Source organism: Leptosomus discolor, chromosome 7 (assembly GCF_034619465.1).
Source record: "Leptosomus discolor isolate bLepDis1 chromosome 7, bLepDis1.hap2, whole genome shotgun sequence".
NCBI classification, from domain to species: domain Eukaryota; kingdom Metazoa; phylum Chordata; class Aves; order Leptosomiformes; family Leptosomidae; genus Leptosomus; species Leptosomus discolor.
In genome coordinates this window covers 50,063,900-50,083,540 of record NC_141397.1, presented here as the reverse complement: position 1 = coordinate 50,083,540, position 19,641 = coordinate 50,063,900, and positions in this window count along the sequence as shown.

Below are 19,641 nucleotides of genomic sequence, written 5' to 3'. Positions count from 1 at the left end.
TACCTGCATGTGAGATGAATTGTGCCTGGGAGAGGAGGAACATTCCTGTGAGTCTGTAAGACAAGATGGAGACAAGCTGTTGTTTAGGGGAAATCTAATACCACGGTAAATCATACTATTAAAAAAAAAAATTTAAATTCATAAACCATGAGAAAAAGAATGAACTGCATTTCTGAGTAGTTCAGACAAGAAAGAAAAATGAATCTAATCCCTTAAAGTGAGGCAGTTAGAAATGGTTTATAGTTTTAATACTCAAGACTGGCAACGACAGTAAAAATTAAAAACAACTGGGCACTATGGCCTTCATCATTCTTCCTGCTTACAGTCATGGAAGATATTTGTGCCTATTTTGTGTTTACCAACACCCAGTTTTCTGAAGGGTGTAAATATTGATAACTAAAATGCCAACGTTAAATCATAACAGAACTGATATGCAAAGTATATTCATCAGGCTCACAACTCAGAAAATAAGCACTCCATACAGATGGCTGCAGCCCGTTTATGGTGCTATTGGTGTGGAATTTCTCAGTGTGGTGGGAAGGGACAGGTTATGGATTTTGCAGTTTTCCCAAAGAGATGTTAAAGGTCATATTGACAGATAGTTTTCCACAGACTTCAGGGACTCAGATCTTTCTTCTCGTCACCAAGCAAACTGAACACAATGCACCCAAAAATTGACCTTTACATGGCAGGTTCAGTAATGAATAGAACAGCAACTGTTTTGTTTGGTTGTCCTAAAGTAATAACCAGCAAACTCTCAAATCTATACATAAGTACTCAGAGGTTGAAACACTTGTATCTAGGTATAAAACACTCAAAGTCTTAGACTTGTACAGAGCAATTGCTTAGTCCTAAGTAGTAGTAATTTATTTTTTTGTCATGAACAGTAATGCCTGTCAAATGTGCATTATCGTAGTGCTAGGAGCAAAAAGCTTTATTGTTGCTTTCTTTTTAGGCAATAAATAAAGTGGTACCATTCACATTTTACAGATAAGGACATTAGCTGTAGAGAACTGAAGTGTCTTGCCTAAGGTCACAGAGGAATGAATTAGTCTGAGCTGGTGATCACTTATTTTAGCACCATAAAAGAATTAGCATCTCAGGTAGCAACTATTTATCATTAATTATGTCATGAAGCAAAGAATAAAGACTGAGTAACACTATCATCATTCAATGGAAAGACATCTCAGGGAGGTGGGGTGTACGGTGAGCCATCACAAACTGGATGTCTGCAATAATACAGCATTTTAGCAAAGCGAAGGCCAGAGGCTAAATATGTGAGTTACAGAAAGCATACAATAAATGGAAGATTACTGAAAACTTATCTAGTTTCAAAAAGAAGTGGATACGGTGCGAATCACAGCACAGGTTTCAGATTCTTACATCTGCCTTGGTACCAGGCTTAGGAAAAACAGTTCTGATTTACGGCTTCGTGTTGAAACCATGTGAAACTTCCCCTTTTGTATTTTGATGTGAAAACCAGACTTCCATATTTAAATTATTTTGAAGCTTTAAATGCCCAGACTCAAATAAAAACTCAGGGCAGCCAAGACTGCAACACTTAAGACTAAAACAAAATTTTACAGGAGACTCCGTGTGTCAAAAGATGGCTGAACTTAACAATCTTCTACTGAATATCTAAACTTGAGCAATTAGTCTTAAAGGTTTCTACTTCTGTAGAAACCGTAATTTGTACTGTTATAGTAAGTACATCTTACCCAAGGTAAGCTGTAGAACCGACCTAGCACTATTACTTATTGCTACTTTACGGCGGGGGGTTATCATTAGCAAATTTTACTATCAATTATTTTATATATTTTTTCAGATACTTGTTATACTTGTTATTCAAGGGACTGAATTACTCTGAACCAAGTATTTTTCTGTGGAAGTCTTGTTATAAATAATATCAATGGAGATTTCTTATTTAAGATGACAATTTGCAATTTAACAGTTGATCATTCTTAAATTACTTTCTTTGAGATATATTAACTTTGTATAGACTTGTTTGAAATACATTCTTTTCTATGTCATTAGTTTCAAGCATTTGGAAATTTTAGATGGTTTGGTTGTTCAGACATGAGTGTTTGCCAACTAATGGGCAAGTTGCAATTTGATGGTCAGATGCACAAAAGTAACTGACATTTTTATTTTCACATAAAATTTTAATACGAATAGTAATAAACAGCTCAACTAGAAAACTTATTGTTATTTTAAAACTGATTTGTGTCCTTTTTATTACTATGTTTTTAGTGCCGTCTAATTTTTACAGTTTATAGTATTTTTTGGTACTAGTCTGGTAAGAAAAATAGCACATGCAATAGAATATATATACAAAGATTAATTTTATTGCAGAAATGCTTCATCTCCTAATCTTCAGGATGAAAAAAATCCAGATATAAACTGCAATGAAATACAGCTTATGTCCTAGACTTGCAGAAGTTCTTAGAATGAGAAGAAATGGGAACTCTATTGACGAGTACTTGGTGATGCACAGGAATACTTACACTTTTCCAAGCACCTCCAAACTCTGAGTTTGCATAGCCCCTACCAGCTTCTCTGCCAAGGCAACAGCAAGGCTGAGCAGAGCCTCTAAGCCCACCCAACACTGACCTTGAGCCCACAGGAGAGCGGAAATGGCAATTGTATATGTTTGCTTTACACCCCTTCCTTCTGCCCTATCTCAGGTAATAGACTGTTTATAGGAAACAACAAAATATAGTACGTTTTTCTTCAAAATATTCTTCTGAATAAAAAATATATAAAACGATTTACTTTGGAGATATGTGAACTACGTGAGCGTTGACAACAGACAAATTGTCAGGCTAAAAGTATCTAGGTTGGATCTCTGTATTTGTTGATGGCATGTACTTTCAGTGTTCCTCTGACTATTCGTTTTAACTGCTGCCTCTGGAGGCTCATCCAGTGCTTCTTAGGTTGAAATGTCCACATAACTAAGGAGGAGGAAAGGTGACTGAAGAAAGGAAATTACAGGAGGAACACTGCAAGGGAAAAATTATACTTTACATGCCATTTAATTAAATATTATGTTATTCTCATGATAAGAACATTTTGATGCCTATGAAGATCATTTTATCAGGATCCAGAAGGAGATCGGTAGACAAAACAAATATCACAAAGCAACACATGAGATCTCTGCTAAAGTCAGAACTAAATACTACTCTGCAGAGCTCCCATAAGCATAAACATGATGACAAGGGCTGGAATCCTTTCAAATTATGTTCAGAAAAATAAGAAAGGCTCTTCAAAAGGTTTAATACAGAATTATGTTGTTTGGTGCAGGTAGTTATACACTAGTTTACATCTATCAAACACCTAACTATTCATTTTGATTCCATCTCAAAATTCTGAGTTGAGTCAGTAAGTTCTGGTGTTAGAGTATGTGCTTTTATCTTCCCTCTTTTTCAGTGTATAAATGCATACAACACTTTCGTAAGCTGGCCTCATAACTCTAAATAGCACTGAGGGATTTTTCTGGGTTTTATCTGTTTATTAATTTTTTGGGTTTTTTTTTCCTGGCTGTTCTCTTGAGGAAGAAAATAAGTTTTGTTAAATCAGTTAATTTAAAAATGGGCTGGGAAGCTGCTGAATTGATCGTAATAGTATACTGTTACATTTATTTATTTGAATAACATACTATAATGTCTTGGTAATGAATAAATGGTCATAGAGTATTTTAAGTCAATGTCACAGTTCAGAGAAAACTATAGAGCTTGCTGAGTACAAGTTGACTGAAAACCTCAGTCTGTTATCTTGTGAGCTCAGACTACTAGGGATTTTTCACTGAGTTTTTGACAGGTCAAGTACAGTTCAAAGGCAGAATGATTTTTATTCACCACATTATCCTACAGTATGTTATTTTTGAGCAGATTTGAAGCTAAAAGCATATGAGTGGAAAAATAAAGAAGAGCAGTCATGTCTGGATTATACTGATCACAATAAATAAAAAATGGTTTCTCAATATACCAGAAAATAATATCTAAAAGTATCCAGAAAACACTTCAAATTATTCATTGTAGCATTTTTAGATACAGAGAGCTCAGCCTTGGTGAGCTGTATTCTGCCTAATTTTGAATAGATATTAAGAAGACTCAAGGTGGCTTTATACCAATTGTGTCTTTTATGAATTCAAGGCATTAGAAAAGGGCAATTAGGCTTCCTTACAACAAATGTTGTGTAAAAGCAGGTTCAGAGATGTCTAAATCTCATCTGTGGGATGTAAGAATCTGAAAAAGCCAGAGACCAGTAGTGACACTTGACTGCCTCCTACATGTTACGTTGGGATTTTCAAGAGACTGTTATAGGTCATTGGTTTCCAAATGTTAAGCAAAGATGACAGCAAAGAGGGAGAGGTGGAAGCAGTTTTTCTGCCCATCAATTTCAACAGTCTAATCTTGTTACATAAAAATATCCTGGCTTTAAATAACAACTCAATACAGCATTATTTATGACCCAGGCAAGTATGAATTGGAAAGTAACTCATTTATGATTTCTGTCTGCTGCTTTTTATGAATATAAAAGTAAATAACCTAAGCCCAAAGATTCATAGAAGGAAAATTCTGTGGAAGTGACTTGCATGGACTTATTAGAAGAAAGCTCTACAATAATAAAGTGAGGTAATGCTGAAAAAGTCTACCAGCTTCTTTAAAGAAATTACTTGTTTCATTGCCACGTCACTTTTTCAAAACAGCATAAAAACATTTTCTCTCTAACCGGGGTATAATACAAGGTATTGTTCATGAGAATTCCACAGAAACATAGGCAGCTTACCAAGCATCCTGGTATGCATACTCAATCAAGCAAGCTCTTTCTCTTTTTTTGGTGTTTCTGATGGTTTTATGAAGAAAATTTTCATAATGCTCTATTTGTGCATATTCAACACAATAAAGATCTTATATTCTTTAATATTTAAAAAACTTATTATAATGCCTTTGTCATAACAGACACCTAGATCACTGTACAATACAGGAATTGAGTGGGGTTTTTTTTTGCCAGTGATACACTGCCTGTGGGAGGACCAGGAGAAGGTAATCTGTGTTCAGTCACTGCTTTAGCCTAAAAATAATTCAAATTGAAATCAGAAAATACTTCTTCAGCCTCTGTAACAATAGAGTAGGAAAAGTAAGACAAGGTTTTGCAAATCCTCATGTATTTAGGAGTGCAGAATCACAAGTCAGTGTATCATTTAAAAATATAACCCTACAACAAAGGGATGGCAAGAGAGCAAAGGTGAATAAACAAAATCAAATTGAGCATAATAGAGATGGAAGAAGCAGCTTACTGGAATCAGTAAGCAGCACATGTAGGATAAATGTAGTATATCAATATTAACATGTTGTCTCACCTCATTTTGCCAGCTTTCAATGTATTTGTGTTTACCCACGTCACTTTACATCACCATATCTGAATTCACTTTATTTTTCCATTCACTTATTTCTTGTACTCCCTTTTTGTACAGCTTTTCTGAAATGGAATACAAACCCAAAATAAATAGTTGGATGACTACTGAACTATTTCTAACTAAATAACTTCTTATTCAAACTCAGGTTTCCAACTAAATTATTTCCTCTCTCTCATTCCCTGTAAGTTAAGAGAAAATTGTCTGCTTGAGCTCCACTTTCAGGTCTCTGGTTAAGAAAGATCTATTTAATTTATATACTTACTAAGACAGCATGATAGTAGCTTAGTCTCTGAAATGTCTCCTGGTTTAACTAATATTTTCCAGAAGAATGGTATTATCACCAGTGAACAGGGATTTCCAGTGTTGATTTGAAAAGGTACATGCCAGGCATTTATATACTCAAACTGAGAAAGTTACTAGTGCTCAGCAAGGCCCATGGAATCATAACATTTGCAATTAATGTTGAGATTAATCTAGGATCAAAAGAGTCCCTCCTTCTGCCAAAACAGCTTCCTGAAAGAGAACCTCAAATTTCTTCATCCAAACCAGTTTAAAATGTTTCCAAGCACCTACCTCTTCCCTAGTGACCTTTTACGTTATTTAACAGGATGAACAAGAAGAGTTTATTTTTCCCTTAAAAATCAGAATAAATTTCCCTCTGCTAGCTTTCATCTTGTTACTTATCCTTGGACTACTTCAGATATCATCATAAACATTTCCATGGCTACTACCAGCAACATATCTACTGATAACAACACCCCCAGTGAAGCTTCCGATTGGTATTCACTCCTTTTCAGCATCTTCAATGCAATCATAATGGACACTGTATGTTTGAACTATTGCAGTAATAAGCCAGACACCAATAAAGTAAAAAAGTTGCAAGAACTAGAAAGATTTAAAAAACCCCCAAAACACAACCACTCCCCCCTCACAAAAAAAATCCAAACCAACCAAACTTGAAGAGCATCATATTTGTGCTTGGAAAAAAAGTCAAAAATTTACTAGACCAGACATATATCCTTCCAAGTTTTTATGGAGACAATAAACCAAGAACTGGGTAATATATTCTGATCATCTGTTTTAGGCAGGCTCAAAAAGTACTTCTCTGGTAAAATTATTGCCTTATGTAACAGTTTGGGTTCTTTGTTTTTATTAACAACTATGCTGGTTTCTACGTAGCGACAGTTCCTACAGCTACTTTGGAGAAAGCAAATTTTTTGGAACTGTTGTTATGTGCTGGTGAGAAAATGACTGTCCTGCCAACGCGTTTTACAGAACACAATTAAATCTTGTCCTATAATAGAAAGTGCCCAGTGCAACTTTTAAATAAGTAAGAATTTTTGAGCATCCTGTTCTTGTTTTTCTAATTCAATTGCATTACAAACCATGTGAACCTCCAGACAAGATAAATTGCTTTTGTTTGAGATTAATTTACTATTTAAACGCATATTCTGTCTACATATCTTTGGAAGCACCTCAACTCCTTTTGGTAGCTCAAACAGTTTTTACAGCTGATCTTTCTTTTTCAGATTCAGTGCAGTAGAAGTACATGGTGCGCATGTCTTTTAGTGTTTGATCTTTTTCATTTACAGAGTCTGGACACAGAAGGAGGACGCATGAAAATACAGCTTCATTTCACAGGCATATAAACCAAAATTTTAGTCTTCAGATAAGGAAACTGCTGCAGAAGCTTGAATACTGTTGTGTTTTTTTCTGTCTAAACCAAAAGCAGAAAACTGGCAGATCTAATTTTGATCCAGAAGATAAGCTTCTTGAAATGTGGTGGACAAACACCACATGCAACCCAGTGCTTCCATTTCTTCAGCAGTAGCATGTATCTTAGCAAGTTAGAGGCAGAACAACATCTGTAACCAAGTACAAGCTGCTGATCCAACCTGTGATTTAAAGAAATTGAATTAGAACAGAAGAACATTAGGCAAAATGCTGGGGTTTCCATACTTTTTTAAGAAATGTCTTCAAATCTCTAGCTTTTCTTCGGAAAATAAGGACTAGGAAACAGAACAGCTAATTTCCAGGTCACAGTGCTTTGAATACAAAAACTAGAAGCAAAGTCTTTAAGAAATTATTTGAAATCTATAGTAGGAAAGAAGGTGGTTTTATTTCCAGTTGCCAAAAGTTAAAGCTGCATGTGAAAATCCTCTTTAAAAAGTGCATGGGATGAAAAATGCTAAAGTGGTTGCCAGGTTTTGAGAGGTCATCTGCCAGAAGTTCATGTTCAATTGCATGCATTGGTCATATGGATTTAGTTACATTATATGAAAAGAGTTTGGCACGCAGAAGTTGTACTTCTGTAAAAAGCCAAGGAATACAACGCAGAGGAGCCAGGAGAAAAAAAGAATTTCAAACTAAGATAGAAAGTGAAAGGAAAGAAGATCAGAGAGTTGTGGGATCTTGTGTCCTGTAATAAAGGGAGAGTAAATGTCTCAGAGCATTCATGAATAAATCTAGAGCTTAGTGCCACATTCCAAAAATAAGTCTGAACAATCTTTGTACAGGAAAGGTTAACAGCCAGCCTGCTACTATAAAGTTATTTGGTTTTGTTTTTAAAGCCTATTATTGTGGGGTTTTGTTGTTTCTTGGTTTTGTCATCTTTTTTTTTTTTTTTTTTTTTTTAAGAAGAAATTTTTTACTGCATTGGGCCAGAGACAACTCCATTAGCACAAAGCACGTTCCAGAAATGAGTAAAGCCCTCTACAACAAACACCGGAGGCTTTTCCAGTGAATGTAGGGTGGAGGGGACACAGCCTTCCCACCAGAGAGCCAGCCAATATTTCAGTAGCTTCCCCTCCCAGTTCTGTATCAGCCATGTGGTATGCAGTGAGTCTAGTTTTCACTTTTAAACTCTTGCTTGCTGAGCCTTTGTTTGAATTTTATGCTTTGTGTTGACATTTTCTTGTCTTTCCCAGCTTCCGGGTGCTATTGCACATCTGTGGATGTCTGTTTAATGCCTGCTTTTTCCCAAGCTTTCTGGTTCCGGAGGGATGTGAGAGGTCTCCTCTTTTACTTTTCTCTTATGCAGATCTTACTTAGAGAGTGATTAGTTACTGTATTAGTTGATTGTTGTTCAGAATAGTGCAGGCCAGAAAACATCTTTACTTGGAGAGCCAAAATTGCTTAGGAGTTTCTACACTCATTGTCATTTTAATTCCCTGCAAAAGACCCTGAATTGCTTGTTTTTAATCCACATAATCTTCAGATACTACCAGATGAGGTAATTTACATCACCAATGACTTTCTAACATGTGCTTGGTCTGATCAGAATGATAAAATCTTTACTGATGTTTTTCTTATTTCAATAAATACTCTCCCAAATTCTTCTTGCAGGTAGATCTTCACTGTATTTCCTTATCAATGGAGTTGAAAAACATAAGGGACAATGTAAATGTAATGTTATCTTGTCACAAGCTTATTGTGCAACCACTAGCCACTTCACTCATAACCAAAATCCCATGTATCAAAGACTGAACATTCTTAAGTAGATCTTTTCATACTAGCTGCTAAATTACTCCTATGTTCCTCCAGTCACATCACCTGTGTCAGCACCACAGGAACTGCAGTTTCTCAATAATTTCATGCTTGTCTTTTTTCCTGGAATCATTGTCAAAGAACAAGTTAAAAATGGTAAAAATACTAAGATCCTAAAAATGGCACTGTAAGACAAATCTGAGAAAAACAGGAGGTTTTAAGCTCTCAGTCTGATTACTTCAGCCTAACGGAGGATCAAAATCAACCTTGTATTTAATATGAAATCTTAAAGTTTGTCTGTATGTTATTTCTTCATGTAGCTGTAGGCTCCGCACTTCTAAAAAAAGACTGAGACATGCAGAAAGACAGTCAAACAAACAGGACTACCAGTGCCTAGAATAAGTCTGAGGAGCTGTGGCACAGCACAGGAAAACTACAGAGCAAGTTTAGGTTATGTTTTTGACCAACTGTATCTTTGAACTCTACTCAGTCTTTGTAATTATTGTGATTTTCTTTCATTTTATTGTGGTTTTTCAAAATGTATCTGCACTTTACAAGTGCTCTGTTTGCTTCCATAGAAAGAATCCAAACAAGCAAAAAACGAAGCCAAAAGCACAAGCCCAAAGCCTGAAACTACATGTTAGAAGTAGGAATGGACAAATTCTGCATACTCAGACAGCTCTTATTCCCAGCAATGTGTTCAGAACGGAGAGAGTAAACAAAGCTTGCCATGTTCCTACAGTGCTTCACCCAATCCTGACAACCCAACCAACGCCTGCTAGTATCTACACATATACCCAGGCAATCACGCACCAGGCTTTACAGCTGGCCAGGTCTGCCAGCAAGCCCATGTTCCTGGGGAGCTGATGAAAGTGCTGTGCAAACTGGGTCTGGACAGCCAGGCTGCCTTTCCCCAGGAAAGCGTCTAGTTCATGCTGAAGTGAAAAACAAACTACTATTAAACAGAGGCTACAAAATTTCAACTTTCAAACAAGCATCATAGTATTTCTGTATTATCTATAAAAAAAGATATAAGATTTATAGTACTTTATTCAAACGTAAAACACAGATGGGGACTGAAAGGCAATTTTTTGTCCCTGTAGTGAAACACTGCTTTATGATCTGAAACCAGCTTCTGCCAAAGAGGTTATCATTCGCATGTACAAATGAACCATACCGCAAGATTGAAAAATTAATTAAACCATTGTTTATTCAATGATATGCTGTGTCCCTGCTCTATCTAGATAAACAAGCTGAATAAACTTCTGAAAGCTCTCAGCCTGAAGAGCCTAAATCCTATTATCAGCTGTTAAATTAAACATTTAGAAGGCTACATTCCATGAAAGGATGTTTCCAAGGACCCATGGTACCGCTAAAACAGCACATTTAAAATATTCTGGCATTTTAAACAAACTTACCTTGAATTTTTTAAGAGCCTAAATATGCCTGCAAATGAATTAACTTCCATTTAGTGTTTTTCCAGTAATTTTTCTCTAGTAAAATGTTTTGTTTACACAAACTGAAAGGAATAATCCAATAAATAAGAGATAGAGTGTCTGACAATGTAAGATTTTCTTACCTGAAATCACAGACAATATCAACCAGTGTGAAATTCCTCTCTACCTCACCCAGAACACTGTGACGAGGTGCAACTTCAGAGCAGACTACAGAAACTTCATGCTTCTGGGCTGCCACCACAGTTTCCTTAATTACACAGAGACTACTTTTGTGTTAGTACTTCCATGACATTGATAAGGGCATAATTAATTGTACTTGTAAGGAGATACTAAAACACATCAATGGTGAAAGTAAGAGGGAGACTCAGGCCCAGGACCAACAGTATTTTAAAATTAGAAAAAAATTACGACAGGAAGAGCAGATGTACTTGAGCACAGAAACCACCTGGCAAGTGTCACTTTACAGTCCAGCATGTGCAGAAATGCTTTCAGAATTGATGAAGTTTACAGCACCATTGGAATCATATACTTTTACTACATAAGAAACTGGCAGCAATAGCAGCTGCAGGACAAAACTTCTTCCATTGGCCAACTACACACCCTCCAGGAGGAGGGAAGAAAAAAGCTCATGTATTCAGAAATTGAAACCAGAATATGATATGCATATGTCATAGGGACATCCACTGGTTTAGCAGCTTCAGTTACCAGCACTAAAGCAATTGCTTCATATTTATATTTGGTTCTTGGTCAGAGATTTTATTAAAAATATTAACCATAAAGAAATAGCGAGAAAAAAAATGTATCTCACGTAAATTTCCGTCTTTGTTTAAGTGACACAAAGCATAAACCCTATGGAACCGTTCTCGTCTCAGAACAGCAAAACAAGGAAAAAATATTATCCCTGCTGAATAACAAAGCAAAGGTGGAAGAACTCAAAAAATAAACAGACTACTCACTCTTTCTGAGTAAGCAAAGAGAGTCAGTATGGGAAGTTTTACACTCATCCCATTTCACTCTTGTGTATTTTTTTAATCTGTAAACAAACTCTCAGATTTATTTTACACACTGCTCAAAAAAGAACAGCAATTTCCCCCCTGACTAGATAAAGGCCTCAGAATCAGAAATTTGAAACCTCTGTGAGTCTGTTCCTGGTTTTCCTTCATTATTTATTATTAATGTGGTTTTTGCCATGAGGAGTAACACGGCACGGCTCTGTCCCAGTAATAGGCTGGAGACTGACTCGGAGGGTTCAAGAAGGTTGTTTATGCAAAATAACATTTTTCTAGTGTTATGCATCTCTTGATTTACCACTGGATGCAATAACCTTTCTCAGAAGTGAGAGTGGCAAGGCATCATACAGTCTTAGGTCTGTTATCACTGATTTTTCTATAGTCCATGGTGAGAAAGACACAGACACATACACTAGAGAGTCAAAGAACCACTAACTCTAAACAAGATCTGATTTAGTAGGGGGCAAATGCAGGAAGAGCAACCTGGCTGGCCACCTGCCCCAAAGCAGAGACCCAGTGTTTCCCTGCTCTCTGCTCTACTACACAATCACCCTGGCAACATCAGCACTCTAGAGAGATGCACTGAAATTTCTTAAAAGAATAGGCTTCTTTTTCAATGCTTTAGGTAGTTTAGAATCTTAACTATGAATTCATTGCAGCTCTGCAAGCCGAGATGAAAGGTGCAAAAAGGTTTAATCCGCATATAAAAGTCCCAAAGGAAACTCCTCTGTCAGCAGCAAAGAACTTGCTGGCAGAGGTGGTTCACAAACACTGCAGGACTCTAGTTTCCATGGCCGTGGTAGGGAAGGCAGCGGTGTTAGAGCTGCCTGCACAGGAGTGCACAGGCAGTCTTGTGCCTCAGCCACCCTCTGATGGCCCTGGAGCCTTTTGGGCTATCTTTACCCTGAACAGTTTGAAGGTTGCCATTCTCCTCCTCTTTCCATGCTCCATCATTTTTTTGAAGGAATTCAGTGCTGCTGCACCTCACTCCTGCTTTTTACACTACACTGTGGTGCAATGCTGATCCAGTGGTGGTGCCTTCTTTTCCAAAGGGATAACCTTTGGGACTCTTTCTGGGTCTTTAATAACCAGAACTACCACTACCAGAATAGCATAAAGGAGGCTTTACGGTACAGGCTACTGACCCAATTTTGGTATTTATTTCTACAGAATTACCTTTTCTTTTGCTTGAAGTTTTACACTATTTATTCCAACTATTCTCAAAGTATTGCACTAGAGCTGTCTATTTATGAATGTGTTTTTTTCATAACCATTGTTTAAAGAAACAGCAGAACTCCCCAAATGTGCATGCTCAGTTTTTTGAAGTTGAAAGTATCATATCTCTGCATGAATAGTTTTACCTGACTGTATTTGAGGTCAGTCCAGTCTTCCTCTTTGTAACTCCATCGTATTCTTAGAAAGCCTATAGCAACTCTTCAAATCTTTTACATTTTCCCTTGTGATTTAACTTGCATAGAACCTGTTATTTTCTTGGGTTTGCCTTTTTATTTTCACAAATTATTCAGAAATAAACCCTTGCCCAAACCCCTACAACCAAAGTTGACCCCAAATACATTTGCTTCTGTGGTTTGTACGGTACAAAGAAGCCATACTTGGGAATTAATTTTTCTATACTTGATTGCAATTGCAGCACATCTAGAGCCTACACCTGTCTGATAGCCTAAGCTGCAAATATAATAATTAAACGTAAAAATACTTACCAAAACAATGTGTTTAAGCAACTTGTCCATTGTTTACAGAACAACATGAGAGAAGTGACAAAATAATTCATTGCTGTCTTATCTCTGTTTCTTTAAACCTTTCTTGAGGTATATCTTTGCCCTGTAGAATGGGCTATTGTAAGCTGTGTACCTCACATAAGTCCTCAAAATTGGAAGCTTGTTATAAGCAGGCATTTTGGTGATGAATGCTAATGCTAATCAGGGCTTTCAGCACCAGTCTCTTTTCAGCACCTGATTATCCAGCAAGCAGCTTTCTGTACCACAGCATTTACTGTCTATCCTGCAGTGACAGTGACTCAAAATGGATTCAGTGATTCAGATATTTCTTTTGAGAGACTGTCTCCAGGTCTGATTGCAGCACAGGGACACAAAGCTACAAAATAATCCCTCTACTTAACTTAAGCTGTCAACACTGACTCAAGTCAAAGGGGAGGTTGTCTTAGAAAGTTATATATGCACTGGTTGCCTATGAACCATGCCTACATTACTCTGTCTTTCCAGTTCAATTCAACCACACTAGTCTGATGTAAAACAGGGCAGAAGGAGGCAATGATCCATCAGAGCATTTAAGCACTTCTTCAGTTTGCAGTCCCTGTACTGTTCCATTGGAGTTAACGTTACTCTTCTCCACATTTAGAGCTACAGGTATGCAGTTTGTCAGTTTGTCCTTACCTTGAGTTTAAAGAGTTTTGACACCTCCTTCAATGTTCATGTAAATTGACAGAGGATTTTAACACACAGTCATAAAATCCAGTGTGATCTAGCTGGTATTTCTGAATATAAAAATAAAGCAAAGAATACACAGGGGCTTTGATTTGAATAGAATGCATCCTCTTGTAAGGAAGTATGCAAGAGGGACATTTTTTCTCCTCTCAGTATCCATTCTAACTAATTTTTTACATTGCTTTTCTTTTGCTGTCTAATAAATCTGATTATCTATGTAGGCTGATGTAATGTCAATGTAATGCTGTGAGACAAGTGCTGGTGTGTTATGAAGATGAGAGTGTGTAGGCAAGCACTCATTAGTGTTAACTAATGAAACCTCTAACAAAGTCACACACAATTGAAAGTAGTATAAGTTACTGAAGCCCTGAGGCTTATTGGCACTGATATGGTGGGCTTTCAGGGAAGGGTGGGGTTTTTGTTTGTTTTTATTTTGGTTGAGTGAAACTATTCACTGCCTTCTTTGCTTTTTAAGAAGCAGCAGTCCCTGGGTATGTTTCTAAACTGAGCTATGGTTTATGAGAGACCTTACTTTTATGTGAAACAAAAGCCAGATTTGCCTGGGAGTGATCTGAAATGCAGCCTCATCGTGCTGTAGCAGTAATAAAACTTGCTTGTTTAAAAGTACCCAGTGACAGGTCACATCCTTTCAAATATACTTCCTGAAATGAAACTTCTACAAACAAGTACCTGGACAATAGGGAAAGTGGTGAAGCAGAGTGAAGGGTGATACAAAACCCACCGGAGCTTTTTCCCTGCCATCAATGGTTCTTGGCTCAGCTCCAGTACAAAAGTAAGGGTGAGATTTTGATACCACCAGTACTTTCTCTGAACCTCAGATCATTATAGACTGGTATATTGACATTTTGTGGTCAGAAAATTAATCCAGATTGTGCATAATATGCCTATGTTTTGGCACACTGTAGTGCATAATATACGTAAGTTACAGATTTTTTCCAAGGCAACATAATGCTGCATAAAAAGAAGATGCTCTTTGTAAATTGTTTTGTAAATTGCCTTTATGAGTATTCTCCCACATCTTTATCTTTCATTATAACACTATTATTTTCACCTTTACAGTAAAGTTGAATATGGCCAGTAATTTTACCCAACACTTCTTCAAAAGCACCTCATCAGTGTTCACTCATGTGGATGAAATTACATTTCACGGTGTACAACAAGATATTTTGCATGTAATGAATGATCAAAAACTATTTTGCTTTATGCCAGAAGTAAGTATAAATGTATACCACTCTTCACATTAATTTCATTAAAAAAATAAAATTGATTTTCAAATACCTGGGAGGTTCCTGTGGAATGACACAGTAATAGAGGACTATAACACTTTGCTAGGCAGGAGATAAGAATGAAAATGTTCAGGCGAAACAGAACAAGGACCAAAAATATTTTAAAGGACATTAAACACAAACTATTTAAGTACCATCAACTCAAATTACACAAAGTGCATATGTAACTGGCAGCAAAGTAAATTGCGTGATTTCTACCAAGATCACTATGAAAATATTCTGATTTTTTCAATTAGCTGTCTAAATTGATTTGGCTTTTTCATGGCAAGGTTTTTCAATCAATCAATGAAGGACAGATCGTGACACATTGCTTGTACTTCATACACTATATTCACAATCTGCTTTGTCACAGGGACTGCTGATAAACCGGTGTTATCTCTGTCCTTTAAGTCAATGCATACACCTCAATAAGCAAAATCTCCTGAATAAGCAGGGTGCTCTCAGGCCCAGGAAGCATTTCATGTGGAAAATTTATCATTCAACAGGGATGAACTTAATCATAACTTATGTGCTATTTTAAATTCAGACTTTGATTATTTTTATCCCAGAAGCAATGCCAAATTTAGAAAGCTCTGTTCCTTCTCTTACTGTGTTGAGCACCGTTGCTTTCCAATCAAACTACTCACACTTTGGCTAGCTGCGTGCATTTTACCACCATCATGATGGCCTGTCTTGTCTTTTACAGGTATTTGAGTTTTGACTTTTCACACATACTTACGAATAATGTCACTATACTTGAGACCAGAATCAGGCCCACACATTCATTTGCTTAAAATGCACACAGATGGGAAAGTAATAGCATCCCTTTTGTCTGGCCTGTTTAATCAGCTCCTTGACAGTACCGCTCCATGTAGAAACCTATCTCTGCTGCCTTGACTAGTGGCTGACATAAAACACTCACTTTCTGAAAACAATCTTCAAAGAAACAAGCGTATAGGAATTAATTTAAGATTCTGAATTAACGCATACAGAAACTCCTGCTGCATTACTCAGTTCTAAGCATGAACTGTTTTAAGGAAGAGAGAGTACAACAACTATGCAGCTTTCACCACCCAATAGAAGCATGCTGGCAAGATAATAAGCAAAAACATGAGATAGATAAGCTTCCTTTCTTCGTAGACACAGAACTGGGAGACGAGTTCAAATATTTTTCCCTACCAAATATTACACAAATGGCCTCTAGAGGGATCCAGGTTATTGTTTTTCTGCTGAAACCTCTTAAGCATTTTTTTTTTTTTTTTTTTGCTATTACTTTTTGACAACTGAATCATTCATCTAGAAATAATGGTGCAACCATTTTACATTGACTGGTAGAATTATAGAGTTCATGACCAGGAGAAGGCTTTTTGAAAATCCAGGAATTACAAAATCTGGAGGGCAAGTTTCACATTCAGTAGAAGTCCAGTCTCAAACCAGCTCTTAGCTCATATCAGATTGAATAAAACAATACAAACCCAAAGCAGCGCCTAGAAATTTATCTGCCTATCTGAACTGAACTGGTGACTTTACAATATTATGTTAGGAATGTGGTAAGAATTAGGCTCATGTTTCTGGGAAAAGTCAGTATTTCCCATATCAGTTCCTAGAATACTCATGAAAAAGTATATTGCTTCTAAATTATTGTCTCTGGCTCGGGCTTTGTTTGCCTGAATTATTTTACCTAGCTTGAATTTTTACAGCTATGCTTTTAGTAAAGCAGGCATATACTTAGGAGTTCCAAGTTAAACAAAGAGTAAGAATTTCGTTCTACAGCGTCTATATTCTAAAGTCTATATTCTGGTTTGACGAAACGATATGACAAGTAGCTTCAAATCAGCTTCAAAATTCAATCTAGTAGGCTTTTTACTGAATGTGCACTTCACATGCAGTCAAATGTAAGTAAAGTAGGTGTAATGACTGTAGGCATGTGGAAATGCTCGTGTGTATAGGTGTGATAGGAAGTCCTAGACATGTTCCCACTCTGTTTGCAGCTACATTTTCAAGTTTATATTCTGCGAAAAGAGCATTTGCAGGAACCTTCAGGTGCCCATAAAAGTATTACATAAAGATACCCAGCTAATATCCTTCTATTTCACAGAAGAGTGTTTTGGCCCATGTTAACCCAGATAGAGTGAAAGGGGCAACAAAAAGGTTACAGCAAGGTCTCACTGGTCCACACCCTGCAATGGGAAAAGGAGGTCACAATCTTGCCGTTAGAGATGATTTGCTGAAACTGGGCCCTGTAAGCAAACTCTGTTACAATTTGCAAAATAAAACAAAACAAAGCCAGTCCAAAACCAATTTGGTCCACAGAATTTAAACTTTCATTAACTTATATTCCTTCTGTTAGAGTACTAATAGGTGTCCTGATAGCATACCAAGACAGAACAACAGTTCTATGGCATCGGCATTCGGCTGGGGTACTGGAGGTGTTGTTCATACAACACTGAACACAGCACCAGATCCATAAAGGTATTTAGTGTTTCTGATTGCCTCGTTCTAACATGCAAATAAATCTTCTCCCTAAAAACGATTCTGTGAAGATAATTCATTAGTATGTGGAAGGGCTTAGCTAAACGATTAGACCGCAAACTCGGGTAGAAAAACTCAACAAATTAGAACAGACTTTAGATAAAAAAGACAGACATGATCCTCCTCCAGTGAAGCCAACGAGAGCTTTTGTCTACAAATCAAAAGGAATGTCATGCAGTTAAAATCTCCTGCTGCTGATTTTTGGTTTTAAATTTCAGTTTGTAATGGAAAAGCATTTAATTAAAAATGCTACTATAAACCGGGCAAAAATGCCTTATGCTTTATCATGTGTTTTATACAATATTAGAAAAGCTGCAGAATTAAACATTTAAGCTCCTTCTTGAGGGTAAAATAACAAAACAAACAACCATAAATCAGAGTCTAAACAAACCTTTCTCATTCTACTAAGCGTGCTGCTAGCTGAATTACTTGGTTACACCTGTCATTTAGTAATATAGACCATGGAATACCTCCTCAGATCTTTAACAGGGCTCTGCCATGGAATATAAAAATACCTAGCTGAGAACAAATTCTCTTTTTATTAAAAAAAAAATTAAAAATCCATTATTTTGGGCTCACCATTACTAATTAATTTCTTTGGTCACTTTTTATCCTCGGAATGGATGAAGTCAGAATGTGTCAGGTGGTGTAGATAATCAAATTGCTGCTTTTTCATTTGGTGTCAAGCTCTAACAAATCTACAGCACATCTTTCCATATCTACACATATTTCAAATTTGCCAAACAAGGAATTGGGTTAAAGTTTGAAGAGTAGGGATTAACATCTGACATTTAATTTGAGCACAGCAGAAATATAGGAATTCTTTCATTAAGAAGTTACCACATGAAAAAAATGCTTAGAGAAAGCTTCAAATAGATGTCTCCAGTGCCTAACTTTTTAATCCAGTACCTATTTCATTAAACAGCCTTGTAGCTAACCATGAGGATAACTGTCTTCTGCACCATAAGAACTAGCACACACAACCAGCATATTTGCATCAACTTTAAGCTTGTTGTCAACCAGCTCAACTCGAATAAGTCTGTATTACACCTTGTTATCCACATCAGAACTCTCTATAGTTTTCTTATTTCAGCATTAATTGATTGAAAAGGTTTCCGTGATATAGTTTGTTGGTATGGGCTTAAGAACAGCCTTACAGTTGCTGTTACTTCTCCGGCACTAGCAGTGAAGTCTGTTGGTTTCTTAACAAACTCGGGCAGGGACACAGAAACTGTGATAATGCTGAAACAAACCTGGTGTCTCATCTCATATGTAAACTTCATCACTACCCTCTGACTGAAAACTACCAGTCCCATGACTATCTCTACCCCATAGTCGGACTCAGTAGAAATTGTTCATTTCCTACAAGCTAACTCTCTTTGTAGCTCTTTCACAAACACCTACAGTTTCAGGAAATTCATCTGAGTCTTGATCCCTGGGGTGTCCAGGTTGCTAGATCTCTGCATATGGCATGGAATAACTTTTTCTTTATTTGACATTGTTTATAAATTTGACTTTATTTTAAATGTTGATTTTAAATTTCTTTTTAGTGAAACAGCAAATTCAGATTCCAAGTCCTTCCTCCTCAGCTGGATACCCTCTTCCCATAGCCACCTTTTCCTAAGAAATATACAAGAGCCTGAAAAGAAAATATCCCAAACTTTTGTTGTACTTGGGCATTGCGGTTACACAAATACAGCTACAATAATTTAAATTTCTCTCAATTGCACTAAAACTTCAGCAGGGCTAACAACAGCTTGTCTCAGAACAAAACCCAGCCAAATTTCTTTGCTTCAATTTCAAGAGCCTGATTCAGATAAGCTATTTTCTACAGCTACTAAATGATTGCAAAAGAATGTTTACTTGCTTGCCAGCAAGACATTTCTATTTCCTGTAATCAAGATGGACTGTAAAAAACCAATAGACTTGCATCAAGTAACAGATATCATGAAGCAGTTTGTTTCTAACGATTAAGTCATAAAAAGT